General features: G+C 39.0%; 1 long non-coding RNA gene across 1 annotated transcript in view; it reads left to right on the plus strand.

Moving 5' to 3' along the window:
* Positions 1-10,827, plus strand: part of LOC122491419 — a 188,828-nt gene extending 178,001 nt beyond the window's left edge. The window contains exon 3 of the long non-coding RNA XR_006299355.1: positions 10,667-10,827. This is a non-coding gene — a long non-coding RNA (uncharacterized LOC122491419). The remainder of the gene's footprint in view (positions 1-10,666) is intronic.
* The last annotated feature ends 462 nt before the right edge of the window (positions 10,828-11,289 follow it).

The raw sequence follows: 11,289 nt of genomic DNA on the forward strand, positions 1-11,289 counted from the left end.
CTTTCCTCTTATGACTGCCTTTGCTGCATACCAGAGGTTTTGGGCTGTGGTGTTATCATTTTCATTGGCTTCAATATACTTTTTAATTTCCTCTTTGACTTCTTGGTTAGCCCATTCATTCTTTACTAGGATGTTCTTCAGTCTCCAAGTATTTGTTACCTTTCCAAATTTTTTCTTGTGGTTAATTTTGAGTTTCATAGCATTGTGGTCTGAAAATATGCACGGTATGATCTCGATCTTTTTGTACTTACTTAGAACTTATTTGTGTCCCAGTATATGTTCTATTCTGGAGAACGTTCCATGTGCACTAGAGAAGAATGTATATTCCACTGCTTTAGGATGAAATGTTCTAAATATATCTCGTAAGTCCATCTGGTCCAGTGTGTCATTCAAAGCCATTGTTTCCTTGTTGATGTTTTGATTAGATGATCTGTCCATTGCTATGAGTGGGGTGTTGAAGTCTCCTACTATTATGGTATTACTATCAATGAGTTTCTTTATGTTTATGATGAATTTATTTACATATTTGGGTTCTGCCACATTTGGCACATAAATGTTTACAATTGTTAGGTCTTCTTGGTGGATAGACCCCTCAATTATGATGTAATGCCCTTCTGCATCTCTTGATACAGTCTTTATTTTAAAGTCTAGATTGTCTGATATAAGTATGGCTACTCTGGCTTTCTTTTGTTGACCATTAGAATGATAGAGGGTTTTCCATCCCCTTATTCTCAATCTGAAGGTGTCTTTAGGTCTAAAGTGGGTCTCTTGTAAACAGCATATAGATGGATCTTGTTTTCTTATCCATTCTGTTACCCTATGTCTTTTGATTGGAACATTGAGTCCACTGATGTTTAGAGTGAGTACTGAAAGATATGAATTTATTGCCATTATGATGCTTGTAGAGTTGGAGTTTCTGGTGGTGTTCTCTGGTCCTTTCTAATCTTTGTTGCTTTTGATATATGTATGTATATATATTCATCTTTTCTCCCCTCAGAGAGTCCCCCTTAAAATTTCTTGTAGGGCTGGTTTAGTGGTCCCAAACTCCTTTAATTTTTGTTTTTCTGGGAAACTTTTTATCTCTCCTTCTATTTTGAATGACAGCCTTGCTGGATGAAGAATTCTTGGCTGCATATTTTTCTGATTCAGCACATTGAATATATCCTGCCACTCCTTTCTGGCCTGCCAAGTTTCTGTGGATATGTCTGCTGCTAACCTGATCTGTCTTCCCTTGTAGGTTAGGGACTTTTTCCTCCTTGCTGCTTTCATGATTCTCTCCTTGCCTGAGTATTTTGTGAATTTGACTGTGATATGCCTTGTTGATGGTCAGTTTTTGTTGAATCTAATGGGGGTCCTCTGTGCTTCCTGGATTTTGATGTCTGTGTCTTTCCCCAGGTTAGGAAAGTTTTCTGCTATGATTTGCTCACATAACCCTTCTACCCCTATTTCTCTCTCTTCATCTTCTGGGACCCCTGTTATTCTGATGTTATTCCTTTTTAATGCATCACTAAGTTTCTCTTATTTTTATTTCAGGCTCTTTTGCCTTAGTCTCCCTCTTTTTTTTCTGCTTTATTATTCCCCATAGGTTTGTCCTCTATATCGCTGATTTGCTGCTCTGCCTCATCCATCCTTGCTGTCATGGCATCTATTAGAGATTGCAGCTCAGTTACAACATTTTTTATTTCATCGTGACTAGCTTTTACTTCTTTTATCTCTGCAGAAAGGGATTCTAATCTTTTTTCAACCCCAGCTAGTATTCTTATTATCGTGATTCTAAATTCTGGTTCAGACATCTTGCTTGTATCTGTGTTGATTAATTCTCTGGTTGCCATTTCTTCCTGCTCTTTTTTGGTGAATTCCTTAGTTTCGTCATTTTGAAGGAAGAAACAGAATTAATAAAGTAAAAAAAACCTTAAAATTAAAAAGTTAAAAATAACATAAAGAAATCAAATTAAGGATGCTAGAGCCTAGGTGTTTTTTGGTCTGGTTGTTGAAAGAAATTTGATAGATTAGATAAAAAAGGGAAAGATAAGAAGAGAAAAAATAGACAAAAGAAAAAAGTGGGGAAAGGAAAACATTCGAAAATTTGAAAAAATGGATACAATAAAATAGAATAAAATGAAATGATAAAAGTAAAATAGAATTGAAAATATCTACAAAAAAGTAAAAAATACAGTAGAAAAAAATTGAAAATCTTTTTTATTATTTTTTTTTAATTTTTTTTTTCAACGTTTATTTATTTTTGGGACAGAGAGAGACAGAGCATGAACGGGGGAGGGGCAGAGAGAGAGGGAGACACAGAATCGCAAACAGGCTCCAGGCTCTGAGCCATCAGCCCAGAGCCTGACGCGGGGCTCGAACTCACGGACCACGAGATCGTGACCTGGCTGAAGTCGGACGCTTAACCGACTGCACCACCCAGGCGCCCCAAAAATCTTTTTAATAAAAATGGAAAATAAAAATATTTTTTTCTCTTTTGTATTCAAGAATAAGAAAAGAAAATGGAAAAAAATGAATAAAAGGACCAGCGAACAGAATGAAGTATGATTGAAATTACATCTGGTTTCCCATAGAAGTCAAGCTATAAAGCACTTTATAGTCTGTAAACTAAGCAGGTGGAGAGACTTGTGTTTGTCAAGAGTGCAGTTTGCCCAGTTGGGTGGGGTTTAGTGTAACGGCTCTGTTCTCCACTTAGAGGCACTGCTTAGCTTACTGGGGTGGATTGCTGTGGCGTGTCTAGGCATGTATGTGCATGCGTGGGAGGGGTGAAAATGGTGTCACCCAGCTACCCAGTCTCAAGTATGGGAACTCTGTGCTTTCCACAACCAGCAATCAGGCATCCCTCCTTTGTCTCTGGCTTCTTTCCACCCCTGCTTCTTGTCTGTGACCAAGCCATCAGGTGCCAGGTGGCACCTCCCTCCTGAGTTTTATCTCAAATGGGGCTGCGTTTCTCACCCCCTCACTTCTGAAGGACTGTGGTTTTGATCTGCTCAGGTCCTCTAGGGGAGAGTCTCATTGAGCAATGGCCGGGTGCCCGCCCACCCCCAGGAACGTTTACAAGACCACACTGATGCCAATTCCCACACTGATGCCAATGGGCTGGGTGGTAGCCCACCCCAGGAAAAGTTCACGTGATCTTGTAGCAGCAGTGTTTCAGGGTTTATGGAAAATCACAACACACATCTGGCACCAGGCTTCACCCTTAACATCCTTGTTCCAACACCAGCGAATATGGTTGTTCTCCAGAGTCCATTGGGACCTTTGCCTGTGTGGTGGCTGCACAGCCTCTACCAGATGTCCTCCCAGCAGGAGAACCGCCTCTCCCCATGTGGCCCGAGGACCCCTTGGACCTCACTCTCTGCTCCTGGGGATTCGCCCTTCCCACCAGAGCACCACCAGGTACCAAGCTACGGAGCCTCAGACTCTGTGCTCCCCCTATTTATAGAGTCTTAATGGAATTTAAACACTCTCCTTTATCCTTTCTCCCTTTTTTGTTCAGTCCCTGCAGCTGATTCCACTTTTTCACCTTCTCTCCAGCTGCTTTTGGGGGAGGTGCTTTTCCTGTACTCTCCCCCCATGTCTCTGTCCTCTTTCCACAAGCAAAAACAGCTCCCTGCCCTCCATGTCTTCTCTCTCCCCCAGTTCATGCTGCATACCTGCCAAGTTCTCTGGTTCAGGTTGTGAAGATTGTTGTGTTAATCCTCAAATCAGTTTTCTAGATGTGCAAGATGGTTTAGTGTTGATTTGGCTGTATTTCAGCAATGAGAGACGCAAAAAAAAACTTTCATGCTTTTCCACCATCTTGGCCCCTCCCCCCCATTCAAAATTTTAAATAAGCAATAATTAATTTGTTATTATCTCTCCTGGAAAGCCTTGAGAATGGAATAATCTGATGATATTAGTTAATACATAGACATGTTTCCTTTAATAAAGTAGTGGGAAAATGAATACCCTTTTATAAAAATTTAAGGTTTTAACAAGGACAAATGCATGGATAGATGGAGATCCCATCTCTCTCAGAGGCTGTCAGCAAAAAAATACTGTGGAAAGAACCAATGCTCTCCTTAGAAAGTGAAGTTAGATTTATTTTAACACCATTAAATGCGGGTTTAACTCTCTTTTAAATGTGTGAAGTTAAAAACTGAGTTTAAATATGTTATTTTTAAAAATCTAAACTTGATATGTTACCTTCATCCAGCTTCCCCTAATGTTAGCATCTTATATAACTCGAGTACATTTGTCAAAGCTAAAAAATTAATCTTGTTACAATACTGTTAATTAAACTACAGACTTGATTTGTATTTCACCTGTTTTTTTCCACTTATGTTCTTTTTCTGTTTCAACTGTATTACATGTAGCCAAAATGCCACCTTACTGTCCTCTAATCTGTGACAGTTCCTCAGTCTTTCCTTGTTCCTTATTTATTGAGAATTTTGAAGAATAGTGGTCAGATATTTTGTAGAAGGCCCCTTGATTCTGGTTTGGTTTGATGTTTCCTTATGATTAGACTGGAATTATGGACTTGGGGGAGACATGCTGAGGAGGTGAGGGACCGTTTCATTATATCATACCATATTGGATACATATTATTAACATGATTTATCACTGATGATGGTACCATTGATCTCTTGGTTAAGGTGGTATTTGTCATGGCTCTCTACTCTGAAGTTATTATTTTTCCTTTCATATTCTATTCTTTGGAAGTGAGTCACTAAGTTCAATGAACACTTAAGCAGGGGAGAATTATGCTCTGCCTCCTGAAGAAGGGAAGAACTATATATATATATATCTATCTTAGAATTCTTGTCAATGGAAGATTTGTCTCTTCTCCGGTATTTATTTCTTATTCAGTCATTTATTTCCCTTAGTATGGGCACATGGATATTTGTTTAATTCTTCGAGTGTTAATCCAATGCTATAGTTCTTTATTTTGTTGCTCAGATTGTTGCAGTTTTGGCCATTGGGAGCTCTGTTGGGTTGGTTCCTGTGTCCTTTTGAGATATGTCCATCTTGTTTCCTTTCCTTTTTCTTTTGTTCTTTTATTTTTAAATCCCATTCTTTCTGGCACTACAAGATACTCCAGGTTCATCTTTCTTTTCCCTGCCCCAGCCCAAGAATTAGCCACATCTCCAAGGAGCCTTGTTAACGAACTTATTTTTTATTCATGAACTCAGAAACTTAAAATAAGCCTTATTTTCACTTAAGTGTCTGAAAGCTGAGGCAAATATGCAGATGGTCCATCTTATGCATATGGATCTTCCCTTGATCATTTAACTTTTACAGTGTCAGAAATCATATCTGACATGCAATTGAAGAACTTGCCAGTTATCAGAAAGCTTATTTTTATGGTTTTAGCCAGATGAATGCCATCTACACAAGGTCTGAAAAGGTGAATATTATTCCTGTTCAGTCAGATCTTTAGTGACCAGGAATAATTTAATTAAATTCTGCTCTAAGCAATAATGCAATGGCAATTTGTGTTTTCGAATATAGTAGAGATTAGTGTACATTTCTTAGCTTGCACTTTCTAAATATATTTCCTAGTTTATATGGCCTGAAATATGTTACCAACATTGTTGAGCTCTGGACAGCTGGCCAGAGCTAAATGCAAGCTATTCTCCCCTATGAGCCATATGTTCTGGGAATCACATTGCTGATGGATTTAAACCCTTTGCTGTGATCAGGAAGAAAGTAGGTGTGTCTAAAATATTCTACACAGAATCCAGGCACGACCAGGGGCAGACACAATTTATTGCCACTTCTCTGGTCTTATGAATGCAGAAGGGACAGAAAGTAGATTGTCAATGTGGAAAAAGACTACAGTAGAGATTGCATTTTCAGGAGATTACATTTTTAAAAATGTTTCATTGTTTAATTCATTTCTTTTCAAAAAATATTATTGCAACCTTCCTAGATAAGTTCAATTTCCTTCGCTAACCCCCACATTGAAATACCTCACAGCACAATATCCTAATATTGAAAAGTTAGGAAAAAAACCTCTTTCTTAATAACCTTATAGTCTCCATGATGCAATGTTCATTTGATTTACTGCTTCAATATGTTCTCTTTAATGACAAGTTGCTTTGGTAATGGTCAAAAATCAGTAGTTTTATTGTCATGTTCCTTAATTTTAATGGCCTATATATTACTAGGAGACAGAAAGAAGACATATACTACAGTAAAAAAATGTTGGGCAAAGAACTAATTCATGCTTATGTTTGGACATGGAGAACTAGTCTGGCCTTATAAAATGAATTTATCAAAACCTTTGTTTCAACACTCCTGCTTTTACATTATTGAAAGAAATTTCTGATAATCTCATTTCCTGAATAGTCTGAATGGGCCACACTGGTCAAGTTTCCATTCTGCCTCATCATTCACAATATCTTTAGCTCCATGGAAACCAGCAAAACAGAGAGAAGAAGAAAGAAAGGTAGGTCCTCACAATAATGTTAATTATATAACCAGGTTTTATGCTATCACAAAATGCCTTCTTATGTGCCATCTCTTTTGATACTCTTAATAAGTTTTACCTAGACATTGATTCAGGTAAATCACTGAAGCTCTGATTCAGAGCTCCTTGGGTGTCATTTCAAATACTGAAGTGCTATTTACTAATGGCAGGACCAGAGCTCCAAGTAAGGATGGATGGATCTCAGGGTCTTCTTTACACACCCAAGTAGCCTAAGGATTTCCAGAGAATATAGCTCTCCCTTAACCCACAATGCCTTTAGAAAGTGCATTTAGCCAGAGACACCAGAAAATAAAAGGTACACAAATACAGTGAAGGGATTAGTGGGATGGCATCAACTTCACTGGAGAACTGGAAAATACGAATGGCCTAATCATAAGGATATAAAAGATCATATTTGCCGTTACTGTTTCCAGTTTTATTGACTTGGTGAACAGCCCAAGGAGAGATATGGTAGATAGGCCATGAAAGGGGCTATGGTGACAGAGATCCTTTGAAGTAGCCAAGAACACCGAAATTCCCCCATTCCAATAGCACCAACTGCAGCCAAAGATACACTTGGTATGACTGAAGTACCAGGTTCCAAAGTTAGGAAGAGCCTCAGACATTCCCTTATTTTATAAATGTGAAACAAAGTTGAGAACTTGTCCAACTCCACTCAGACAGATGGTTTCTCCTACTTTGAAAACCTCCACAAAAGTGTAGTGGAACCCTCTCCTCCATACCCCTTTCCGTGTTCATCATTGTTAACTATCATGATATTTCTCCCAAGGTTTAGCTTGAATCTCTCAGGCTGCATTTTATGCTCTTTCCCTTGAGAAAAAGGATAAAATAAAATAGATATACTCTTTTTTGTGAATCTTCTTATCTCAATGGAACATTCTTCAATTGTAGATATGATTGGGGAGAATCTTCTTTTTAAGACTGAGAAAAAAAAAATCTGATTCATACCTACCTCATTAACCCATCTTTTTCAAGCAAGTCCTCTTTCCCCTTCTTCACTGGAGCTTTGTTTTTCACAATAGACTGTTCTCTTATGCTAATACTTTTGTCTTAAAATGTTAAGCATGAATGCCACTTCATTTAGACAGACTTCTGTCAATAAAACTTACATGAAATGTAGCAAAAATACCTAGATTTTTATTTTTCATAGCTTTGCAGATTATTGCTCTGCCGCATGGCAACATTAACTTCATGGAACAATGACAATTAAGACTCTACCGGGGAAAAGCACCATTGCAAAGTTCTTCTTGAAACCACATCAGCATAAGGAGTTCTTGGCAAAGACTTAGTATCTGTGGATAATGATAGAATGCAATTGTCATGAAAAGCTAACCTTAACCTAAGTTAAATTTCTCTCACCAGGAATGTGTAAACTAATAGATCCTGATGTTAATTTACATGTTAATCCAAATTTAGCGTGGAAATAAGGAGATTTTTTTCACTTTAGAATCGGCCAAGTTATAGAATATGTTTTAAAGAAAGTGGATATTTGGTAAGCATTAGCACATCTAGTTGGTAAGCATTAGCATATCTAGTACAGAGAAGACATGCCTAGGACACCTACATGCAGGAGGGAGGCATCCAGTAAAGGTGTGGTGCTCAAGTTGACTTGTAACAAGGAGAATTAAATAGCCTACAGTTACCGATTACTGAATATCCAAAAATGGCCATTAGCTCCTTGGATGTCCTTTATCCAAACTCATGGCTATTGGGAACAGCTTCCTGTTGGCTAAAATAATGACTTTGGAACATTGTGGGTATTACTTCCCTCTTTGTCATTTTCCTTCCAGCTAGAGCTCATTATCTGGTATTATGCAGCTGATGCTAGTTTGAGGCCCAAGATGATGGGATGAGACGTTTTGGCAACTTTAGTAATGAGGGCAGATTCCCTAGGTGCTGCCACTGTTTCATACTGCTGTATTTGGAGAAGTCCTTGTATGTCATCTAACTCATCTCTTTTTTCAGATAAGAAACTCTGGCATAGGCAGATTGAGTTACTTGCTCAGGACACCCAGCTCATTAATGACAGAGCTTCAAAAAAAAATAAAAAAACAAAAAACACAAAACCACCAACACCAACAACCCCCAAAAAACAACTCAGGTATCCTGACTTTCATGCTGGTGCTATCCAACTGTAGTTCACCAAACTACCGTATCTTGATCCTCTAAGTGAGAGGTGAGAAGAGAAGAACTTCTAGTTCAAAGTCATGGCAGCACCATGTAAAACTCAGTGTATTGTAACCAGAAACACTGTAGGGCAGGGGGTGGGGTAGGATCTGGATCTCATAATGAATGAGTGCAAAAGCACTAGTGAGGGCTCCCTGGGAGGTCCCTTGGAGAGGAGGGCAGGGGAAGAATAGGAAAACGCCTGGGGCTTGAGGAACATTCTACTATTTTTTGTTCTTTGCTTGTTTTATTTCTTTGTTGTTTTTATTGTTGTGTAGTCTCACCCCTTTACATTAGAAGCCAACCAAACCTCAACTAAGGCCTTCAGTGTTTAAATTTCAGTGCCTTAAGCAACAACAATAAACACCCTTCCATTTATTCAATGATACGGGTCAGAAAGTATGTTAAACCCTTTAACTGCCTTAGACAATTTAATCACCATAAATTTCTGGGCATGCAGAAGGTATCATCTTTGTTATCCTCGGGCTGTACTTCCAACCTTCCATCTGCCTTTCCAGAGCTTCATATCTAGATTCTGTCTCTTTGTGCAGCAACTGGACTGAGTTTGGGCTCTTCATTCTGGCTGCACTATGGACAGTCAGACTAAGGAGGCATCTCCCCTAATACTTGACTCCATGCAGGCTGCAGAAACCCTTCACTGGTCTGGCCTCCTGAAGGTAATTACTGGCCCTAGAATTAGAGCGTCTACTGCGAAGCTCCTTCCTGAGAGCCGGGAAAACCCACTGGCCCTTGTTATCCTCTGTGTAAATGTGATTTAATGTCATTTTTTTTTTTCAACTGAGAAATTCCATGTTAATTCAAAGTTAGTCATGTAATATGATAGTACAAACCTCACTAGGCTAGAGCTGCCAAACTGGTTATTTACCCAAAGTTCACATACTCCATGCTAATTTACCTCTGTGACTTGGCACTTGCTATTTAGAACACTTTTCTTCCTTCATCTATCTGGAAGTGTTGAACTCTGTCTTTCAAGCTCAGCTAAAACGTCTGTTCTGTTGACTTCCCCAATCACTCTGGGTTTTTGTTTTGTTTTGTTTTGTTTTCCCCCACTGTGGGGAGACTGTATTTGTACAGGAAGAAAAGAAATTGTGAAAATGGAGTTCTAAAGTTGTCAGGAACCTTAAAGGTCAATTAATCAAGCTTCTAATTTTACAGGGTAAAAGATCAGGGAAATATAGGAGTGGTGAGAAGATCAATGAATAAAGACTTTTCGATACAGAACAGAAATTATGACTTAAGTTGCCTCATTTCTAATCCAGGGTCTCTTCAACGTGTAGGTTGTAGCCACATTAAATTCTAGAATTTAACATTCTCGACAGAGGAGATGCATTTGGCTGACTGCCTCGTCACTGTTCTGTGATTACAGTGTGCAGGGCAGTAACTTCTCTTAAAAAGGAGGTTGAGATGAGCATTTCACTTTGTGTTTCTGACCACAGGCACATTAATGGAGCACCCTGAATGTCAGATTAATATTATCAGAAAGGGGCAGCATAATCTGCCTGCTCAGGAATCTGTGCAGCTTTGAAGAATGAGGGGAAAGAAACAAGGACCAATGAGGATAGATCATTGAATAAGAAAGACCATGACAAACTGATTTTGTGAATTGATGCACAAAGGAAAGATCTCCAGTATACCAGTTCCTTTATGACTGGCAGGTAAATGTCTATCTGTTGGTAGGAAAATATTCACTGGACAGTAGAGTGACCAGTACTATTTGAGAAAATGAAAAGCTATTGAAAAGGAATAATAGAATCAAACAGGCAGTGAGAAGTTCAGAGAACTCTTCAACAAAAGGAAAGCAAGCAACTTTCTAATGACAACCTAACCTAAATGTAGCTGTATATCCAGAGGGGGGGAAAAAAAGATTGAGAACAAATTCTCCAACAATTGAATTTATGGTAATGGAATGTAAGCACATCGGCTCACTAGGACAGAGGACTCGACAAATAACAAAGTAGGGGAAAAAATAACTTTGCCCTTCAGAAATACATTTTTTAACTTTAGGTAGCAAGAGTGGAGAGATTTCCTGATGCAAAATGCCTGAAGTCCTGCTATTGCATTAGCCTTTATGGTTGGGAATTGGACGATTCACCAGAAGCACCGAGGGATCAAAGCAGAAGGTGAATGCCCCGAGTCTGAGAGAGCGTCGGACGCACGAGGAGAAGCAAAGGCAAGTTTTCTGTGAATGCCAAGTGCACGTTCCCCTGGGTAGAAGGGAGGACAGCTGTTAGGTTGCTCCCTGATGGAGTTAATCTTGACAAGCTTTTTGGCAGTTGTTTCATCTTTATGATACCATAAGATAAAAATAGTAATCTCTGTTAGAGCTTTACGGTTTTTTAAATGCTTCAAATTACATGACTTTTAATAGCCTATGCTCACAATCACCCTGGGAGTTAATGCATTTTTATTGTCTGGGCTGATCTGGGACAAGTCACAGTCCCCTCCACTTTGTTCCTAGCCATCACCACTTCGTGTGATCCTGACCCTATTGTTCCCTCCATTAAGGCCTGACTTGTCTCTGACCCTTTCCTCTGACTCCCATTTTCTGGTCTGCCTTTGCTCTTTGAACTTTTCAAAATGCTCATGGGTGCACAGCCGGACTCCAAGTCCTCCAAATACTTGAGGCG

Source organism: Prionailurus bengalensis, chromosome C2, assembly GCF_016509475.1.
Source record: "Prionailurus bengalensis isolate Pbe53 chromosome C2, Fcat_Pben_1.1_paternal_pri, whole genome shotgun sequence".
In the NCBI taxonomy this organism is placed as follows: domain Eukaryota; kingdom Metazoa; phylum Chordata; class Mammalia; order Carnivora; family Felidae; genus Prionailurus; species Prionailurus bengalensis.